The sequence below is a fragment of the Canis lupus genome, chromosome 29 (genome assembly GCF_048164855.1).
Source record: "Canis lupus baileyi chromosome 29, mCanLup2.hap1, whole genome shotgun sequence".
NCBI lineage: Eukaryota > Metazoa > Chordata > Mammalia > Carnivora > Canidae > Canis > Canis lupus.
The window spans coordinates 2,602,105-2,610,618 of record NC_132866.1 but is presented as its reverse complement, the minus strand read 5'-3'; the positions used below and the strand labels follow the sequence as shown (position 1 = coordinate 2,610,618).

Sequence of the window (8,514 nt, the reverse complement as noted above, 5' to 3'; positions counted from 1 at the left end):
TTCACCATTAACATGTGGGGCTGCTGCCAGAAGGCAAGGACGGGGTCCGGGGCTGCATGCGCACCGCTGACCTGCTGGCTGGCCCTGTCGGCAGAAGCTGTTACCCAGGGCGGCTGGCTGCAGGCCCTGTCCCCACCCAGTGACTGCTCCTCCTTCCCGTGTCCCTTTGCAGAGAACCTAGTACTATCTCCTACTAATTCTTCTCAACCTGCTCCCTCCAGACCCCAGTGCAGGGCAGATACCGGGATAAAGACAACTTTTCATGTAGCCAAGGTTTGTCGTCAAAACAGAAAGCACCAGTGCGCGGGATTCCACGCTCACCATCAGCCATGTATTGCTTTCTCTCGTCTGTTTCTTGCTCCTAGATTTGTTTTGTGCTCTTTATTTCAACCTTTTGTAGTGAAAGTTGAATGTGCTGAATCATGAAATCTTACTGGAAGGGAAAAGTTATTTTTGGCCATTTATTTAGTAAAAAGCACTCTAGAGAATGCAACCCAGAAATGTACTTTATTATGATAGCTTAATGTAAGAAAAGAACTAAATAAGGAATATTTCCCCTTTGTCATCTTCACTTGGGAATCATTTTTAATGTGAGCCAGCATGAAACCATTTAAGCAATATGCAATATTTTAAGATATAAAATTACCCATGTTTTTAATAGCAGCTCACGTGTACTGAATGTTTGTGCTGGGCACCCAAGACAAGCACAAGCTCAGGAAAGTTAAGGGACATGTCTTGGTCACACTGCCAGGAAGTCAGGACTCCAACCCCAGTGCTGGACTCCAGAACTCTGGCCCTTATGTGGTCCAGCCATATGTGGCTTCAGAGGCGAAGGATGAGGAACTCTGATGTCTTACAGTCACTTTGCATGCATGGAGCCCTGGGATGGCGGATGACAAGAAAGGCTGAGAGGATGGGTCGGATCCCTCTAACGTGGGGTTGGTGACCCTTCCTTCTCCAGCCCTCCTCCTCTGTAACCTTCCCTGCCCTTTGAAGGTGCCATCCTCAACCCCCTTCCTCCATATGTACCTGGGGAATGGAGGCCCAGCCTTCCTCTTGGTAGGTCCTTGAGGACTTTACATATATATATGACTGAGAAACGAATGGAGAACATTTAGCCATGTGGGTAATTGTTCCTGATCAGAGACCTGGAAGAGGAGCGACAGCGGTCCCGCAGGTTCATGAAGGAGATGACATAATCAGATGGGACAGTTGGAGGAAATCCATCACTTTCATGGGAAAGAGCTTGGCCGTGGACAGGAGACCCGTGGCCTCATCTCCATATATAGTTAATAGCGCCGAGGTCCCCTTAAGACGGAATGATCGTTGACTCTCCATGCGTCCCTTACAGGATCCAGTGGTTGCCTGTGCCGCCCTCCTTGGTGGCACAGATACTCACTGGGCTGGGCAGGCTGTGCTTGACCTTCAGCCGTGGAGTGGGAGGACTCAGCTCTGTGACGTCGGCAGCAGGAAAGGCCGAATTCGGTTCATGTAAGAGGCACTTAAAAGTCAACGTCCATCCCAACCTCTGTCGTCCGCCTGTGTATGCTCTGTCACTGGCCACTGTACCCAGAAACAAATTCACAAACATCAATATTCAAAACTGTTTCAATATTTACTTTTATCTCTTTGTCCATAAAAAGCAATATGCCTTGTGGTCCCTACTAACCAGCCAACAGTTGGGGTGTGAGACAAGCTGGGGCTTTTACCAGCGTCGAATTAGCACTAGTCCAGGGGTGCGGGGGATCGTGGGGCCCCATCGCAGACGCTCAGCAGAGGCAAAACTTGGCCACCGGACCCAGAAGTCAGACCTAATCCTAGGCATTTTCAGAGCACAGACGATTTCAGCAATTGTTTGCTTTATTTGCTGAAACACCTCCATATGTGGACTCGCCCTGTGGGAAACTCCTGAACTTGGGATCCACCTGTTCTCCTCATCTGGTTGAGGAGTTCTTTGCATGGAGCTGGACGCTGCATGTGGGATCCGCAAACAACTGTTGAATTAATACAGAGGTGATTGGACATTCGAGACTGCATTGTAGATGGTTTCAAACACACACAAGTTGATAGGACAGGAAGACTGAACTGGCTCTTCTGCTCAGGACTTTGTGGTCTGTCCACATCTCTTCCCGCCTATGAGGAAGAAAACATTTTAATTAAAATGGCAGTGGAGGGCAGCCCGGGTGGCTCAGCGGTTTAGCAGTGCCTTCAGCCCAGGGCGTGATCCTGGAGACCCGGGATCAAGTCCCACATCGGGCTCCGTGCATGGAGCCTGCTTCTCCCTCTGCCTGTGTCTCTGCCTCTCTCTGTGTGTCTCTCATGAATAAGTAAATAAAATCTTTAAAAATAAAATAAAATAAAATAAAATATAAAATAAAATAAAATAAAATAAATAGCAGTGGATTTGGTCAAATATGCTGTGACCTGCTTTGTGGCATTTTTGCTCTTGCATCTCAGAGGAGTAACGTGGGTGAGAGTAGCAAAGAAGACCACCCACCATCCACAGAACATAGCCAGGGAAAGGCCACTTGTGGGAGTCAGGGTGGGAAGTGAGGCCCACCAACCCACGTGATGAGAAGCCAGGCCAGGGGTGATAGGCACCGCTTTCTGGGGCCCTTTCTGTTGTAGGGCCCTGGGACGTTGGTTTCAGGAGGACACCCACTCCTCCAATTTATGGAGACACCTTTCATGTTCAGGGCAGACTGCTTTCCAGAAACTAGATTCAAGACTATTTTCAAGGTGTGAAGGGAGGCACTCAGGGTGACCCCGCGAGACCCCCTGGCCCTCCACGGCCCCCATTGCTGGTGTTCAAGGGAATATGATGGTGGTGCCATCCTACAATCATTCATGAAGGGAAATCCTAGGGTTGGAAGCTCCTGCTGTGTTCTTGGCTCTGAAACAAAATTTGAGAAAGACTGAGATGCGTATGTTGATGGCGAAAAATCCTGTGACCGCTGAGGCCTGTTTTCACCCTAACATACGTATATCCAACTCCTTATTTTTTCAGGATAGGCCTCCATATTTTCATTTCTCATCCTATTTACCTAAAACCTTGAAAGTCAACTCTTTTAAACCTATGACATGTGAATTACACATCAATTGAGAAGAACCCTTTAATCTAAATACAACAGTCAGTGCATGAAACCATTGCCTGAGGCAGGGACTGGCATGCAGGTGGTGTGGAAGTAGTTGGTCCAGGAGGACTGGGAAGGGAGTGGGGAGGCAGGGAGGCTGTGGAGGCTAAGTTAGGATCCCACAGAGGATGGCCTGACTTTGTGACCCTCCAGACCTTCCCATTACAAGGTGGAGCCAATCCCCTCAACCACCCCTTGCTTTTGAGTTGGGCTGTATGACTTGCCTTGGCCTCTGGATGTTAGCCATCACGTGGGACGTCACCACTTCTGCTTTTTGTGCCTCTGACTTCACTCCAGGAACAGACCGAACCAGCGACTGGTATGGAATGGACACGTGGCATGGAGCCCAATGGCCCCGCCAAGGTTGTCCTGAATCAGCTGACCGAGAAGAAGGGAGAGAGCCCACAAGGGTCAGCAGAGCCTTCCAGCCAAACTACAGCAGATGGCAGTTATGTGAGAGGCCAACGCCCACCAGAGTCAACTCTTGGCTGCGGTTTGGGGTGGTTTGCTATGCAGCATTACTGTCCTATAACCCATAAGATGGGCTTCAGCCTGGTTCCTTGAGACAGAGTATAAGTTAGCCTCTCAGGTCTCCTGCCCAAGGTGAGGGAGCTGGGCTTTCAGATTCCTGCGGCTAGTGGTCGCCGGCTACAGGGCTCGTGGGGAGACATGACAGCCCTGGCACTTCATGCCCGTGCGACCTGTAGCAAAATATTCTTTTACAATTTGGAGTCCATTGCCAAATCTACTTGGTAAAGAAGTTCAGATGCTCAACACCTGGGAAATGAACAAGATTTCTAATATCCAGTGATCATGCAAAGATTGGCGAGGCAGAGGCAAGCAGTGCCTAGCCTTCTCCTCCCATGCCCATTGAGAAGAGAGAACAAGCCATGCACCCATGACTCAAACAACGTGACATCAGGTCCTCTGGACAGGGACCAGTCAAGCCCACCTGGGTGTCTGACCTACAGAACTATGAGCTAGTAAGTGGGTGTTGATTTAAGCCACTAAATTCATGGCAATTTATTACAACAACAGTAGACAAGGAACGCACCCACCTTTGCTGAGGTCAATGGTCCCCGCTCACACTGTGTACCGGTCAGTTTGGCCATGGTGATGCTGCTAACTGTCCCCAGTGCAGCAACGTAAACAGCAGCCATGCTTCCTCCCCCGTGCACCTGCCGGTCGGATGGGACACCCGCTGATCTGGGCCCCGCTGGTTGCGTTAGGCTAGGTGTGGCTTCAGACCACAAGTTCTGTTCAGGTCAGCTCTGCACGTCTCTCTGGGACCAGCCACCCCTGGGAATATGCTTCCCATGGCGATGGCAGGAGCTCAGGGGGACAAACTCAACAGGACAAGCACATTCAAGACTCTGTCCCATGGACCCAAACAAGGCATGTGGTCCAGCTAAAATCCCATGACAGTGGGTATAGATACGGGAGAGGAGGAACTGGGACAGGAACAGGGAGAAGAACCCTGAGAAGCTTGTGTGGACCCCAAGTCCTTTGGCGCCGGAGGCCTGAGAAGGGCAGGCACCTTCTCCTGGGTCCTGGGCTCCTTTGTCCCTCATCCCATACCCTCCAGAAGACATAAAAAGCCAGCTTTGGCCTTCAGAGGGGCCAACCCTCCAAATGTGGTTTGATCTCCAGAGGCGGAGGCCCATGGCTCTTTCCTGTCTGGTCTTCTACTTCCTCTTGGTGCCTGTGACTTCACCCCAGTCTTGATTCCTACACCTTGCCTGGAGAAGTCCCCTTGTGGCCAATAGCCATGCCCCTCGAAAGAGAGAAGGACAAACAAGTGGGCTCGGAACCAAGGCAGGATGCCCCGCAAGGATGGGCACCAGAGTAAGCCTGTAGAGGAAAGAATTTGGTCTCCAAAGGAAGGTCTGGACTTTGTCTTGGTGATGGGACAAAGTGATAGAGTGTCTTTATTATTCCTGAGCCCCTGGAACCATATCTGAGCATTTATGCTAATGGGATGACTAAGGTAGGGGTTGGCTGTGCCAGAAACAGTAGCCATGTGATTTCAGGGTGCGGGGGGCTATGGGCCACAGGGTATCAGCCCCACCTCTTGGGGGAAGGGAGCTGTAGCTGCACTTCAATCACATGGGCAAATCAATCAATGGGGCATATCTGGGTATTGAAGCCTCAGTAACAGCTCTGGACCCTGAACTCAATGGGCTTCTCCAGTTGGCAATATTCAGCGCTTATTGTCACCCATTGTGACCAGCGGGCCAGCACCGTCCAGGCCTCCATGGAGAAAGGAAGACCGAAGCCCCGTGTTTGGATGCCTCCACGATTCCACTGTGTGCATCTTCCCCTTTGGCTGGTTCCCCTTTGATGCTTCACCTGTAATACCTGTGGGTATTATTGAGGTTACCATGAGGTGAGCAGTATCTCCAACCGTAAGGGGCACCTCTCTCCTGTTCATGATCCAGGTGGGAGCCGTAGACTGTCTCAGCAGAACTGTAGATGGGCCAGATTGTCTTCTGGCGGCTCTGAGGCTCCAGGGTGTCCACAGGCTGCAGGAGACCCAGTGGTCTGGAGGTCTGCAGGCCAGTGGGCACTTCTAGGACCTGGGCAAAAGGCGACCCAGCTGAGCCTTGGAGTGGGGAGGAGATGCACATTAACTCTCTCAGGGTGGTATGAAGGATGAAGAGGTTGCAAAGGTCTAGAGGAGAGAGCCCCTGGCACTCACCCTCATCTTTCCCTCCTACTGGATGGAGAACAGCTCCAGACAGGCCCTGTGTATCCTGTGTTTACTGCCTTCAGCCTCCAGCACCTAGCATAGGGCTGACTGCCTCCAATTCATATGCTTTCAATTTAGCACCTCCTGGCTACCTTAAAAATCCCAAGAAGAGCTCAGATTGTTCTGGGTTGGCTCACACGACCAGTCACGAACTAAGTACGGTGATGCCAGGAGGATGGGGTCCTTTGCTAGGTCAGTATCCATCTCAAAACTGTCTGGTGAGGAGTGGACCCAAAGGAAAGGATGCAGAGCAACAAGATGAGTCCACTGAAGAAACTCGCAGGCCTTGCCCCCTGATGAGCCTTGAGGTATCTTTCAATAGAATTCTGTTATTCACTTCTGGCCGCAACAGCTGCTGGGGGACATCTTTAGTTGTATTTCTAGGAGAGACTCTCCCCTTGCATCGTGGTGTGGCCCTGTCTCTCCATGGAGTGTGAGTAGAAGTGATGTGTGTGTCCTCTGGATTGAGCTTTTGAAATGACATGCCTTCTCCTGTCTCTTTGACCTTCCCCTGGCTGGAGTCCAAGGTCTCCATGGCTCAGGGGACAGCAGAGCCACAAGCCAGAAAGAGCCTGGGCCCTTGGGTCACCACATGGAGGAAGTTTCCCCACCAAGCAAACTTTCACTGAACTGTCACATGAGTGAGCAGCGCATTGTTTTCAGCTGCTGAACTTAGGAGCTTATTCACCTACAGCAACTAACTCATGCAGTGTTTGTGGTGCCCAGCTTTAAATGGCCTAGTGGAAAAGGTGCTACCCTGGGCCAGAAAATCATGCTCTGCGAATCATAATGGCTCTCTGTACATTGGGAGTGATCCCATATGTAACACTACCATGGCCTCAGTCCACAGGACATAAGGAAAGACTCCCTGAGGAATGTGTGACTCAGTGTCCACTGCAGGTGGCAGTGCAAAGCACAGCAACTTATTTTTCAAAGTGGAAAGTTTTATTGTTTACTTAAAATTACAAATGGTACCTGCTTACAATAAATAATATGGGAATTACAGAAAAGTAGGGAGATTTTAAAAAATGAGTCACTGGTTAACTTTGGAATGCCTCCATCCTATCTTTTCAAAAAGATAGTTGGAGATGCACCCTCTTCCATGACTGGGTGGGCATTTTGTGCACCTAAATTTTTTCTTTTTTTTCTTTTTTTTAAAATTTTTTCTTAAAAAGTTGTAACAATAAGAGATTTCTGCTTCTGGGAAGATGGAGTAGATGAACTTTTCTCTTTTCCTTCTGCTGGGTATAACCAAAAATCCTGGACCCAGATCTTACATGTAAAACATACATAAGAACTGCAAATTGTCACAGAGAAGAAAGATCAGCTCGGGAGCTTGAGACCCAGAAAACTACATAGTGGTGATTTTCCTGGATTTTCTTTTTGCCTCATATATCCCAGATTTGGAACTGATGATGTTGGCAGTCCAGAAGTGTCAGTGGTAAAGATTTTGAGAGAAAAAAATCCCTGCTCTCTCTAGCCAAAGGACTAGGAAAGGAGCATTCTACTAAAACAGAGAACTTTTAGATTATATTTGCTCTATTCCAACCAAACAGCACAGAAAACGTGTGGCCCAACCCCACTTGTGCTAGCAAAGATGAAGTGGGGAGCCTTGACCCCTATCCTCAAGAGGCTGTAAGGAGGTGCCACAGGTGATGTCAGAGAAGGTCGAGTGGGGATTCAGAGCTCTCACTACCACCCAAGAGTAACGAGGGTATGGCCTGTACCCACCAATAGATCCCAATACTGAGATACAGACATGTTAGAATTATCTGACAGATATTTTAAAGCAGCCATCATATGAATGCTTCAACAAGCAATTACAAATATGCTTTAAACAAATGAAAAGATGGAAAATATCAGGAAATAAAATAGAAGGTTTCAGCAAGGCCATGTGGGGAGCAGAATGAAGCACTCCCACTCAGCCAGGGAGGTAGTAGTGGAGGTTTCATGGGCAGCCAGGGCTCCCACCCCAATCCAGCAATAATGAGGGGTTCCCCCAATAGCTGCAAATAGAAGCTGAGTGGGAAACAAGGACTTCTACCCCATACCTGGTGGCAATGAGGTGATACCTCCCCTTCCTGCCAGACCAATGCCAGAGAAAGCCAACTAGAACAGAAAGTTTAAATAAGATTCTTAAAACAATAACCAAAATGTCCACGTTTCAACTGAAAGTCATTTGTTATACCAAGAGCCAGGAATTTCTCAAATTAAATGAAAAAATACCACCAATAGATCCCAATACTGAGATACAGACATGTTAGAATTATCTGACAGATATTTTAAAGCAGCCATCATATGAATGCTTCAACAAGCAATTACAAATATGCTTTAAACAAATGAAAAGATGGAAAATATCAGGAAATAAAATAGAAGATTTCAGCAAAAAAAGAGGCAATATAAAGAAGAGCCAAATGAAAATTTTAAAAGTGAACATATAACAGATATAAAACACTCAATGGATGGGCTCTACTGCAGCGTGGAGGAGTCAGAGGAAGTAATCTAGGGACTTGAAGACAGAACAATAAAAACTACTCAATCTAAACAGAGAAAAAATTTTAAATGAATAGAGCTTTGGGGACATGTGGAATTATAACAAAATATCTAACATTCATGTTATTGGAGTCCCAA

The 8,514-nt window shown here is 48.3% G+C and overlaps 1 protein-coding gene across 3 annotated transcripts in view; it reads right to left on the bottom strand.

Moving 5' to 3' along the window:
* Window positions 1–479: 479 nt before the first annotated feature.
* Window positions 480–8,514, bottom strand: part of C29H10orf143 (chromosome 29 C10orf143 homolog) — a 97,209-nt gene continuing 89,174 nt past the window's right edge. Inside the window, exons 8-9 of one of the 3 annotated variants that reach the window (XR_012020390.1) lie at window positions 4,193–4,312; window positions 487–2,133 (exon numbers count right to left, since the gene is read on the bottom strand). The gene's annotated coding sequence lies outside the window, so the exon portion shown is untranslated. Of the gene's footprint in view, window positions 2,134–4,192; window positions 4,313–8,514 lie in introns of all 3 variants that reach the window. The other 2 variants (XM_072804854.1, XR_012020391.1) reach the window with 2 other exon arrangements.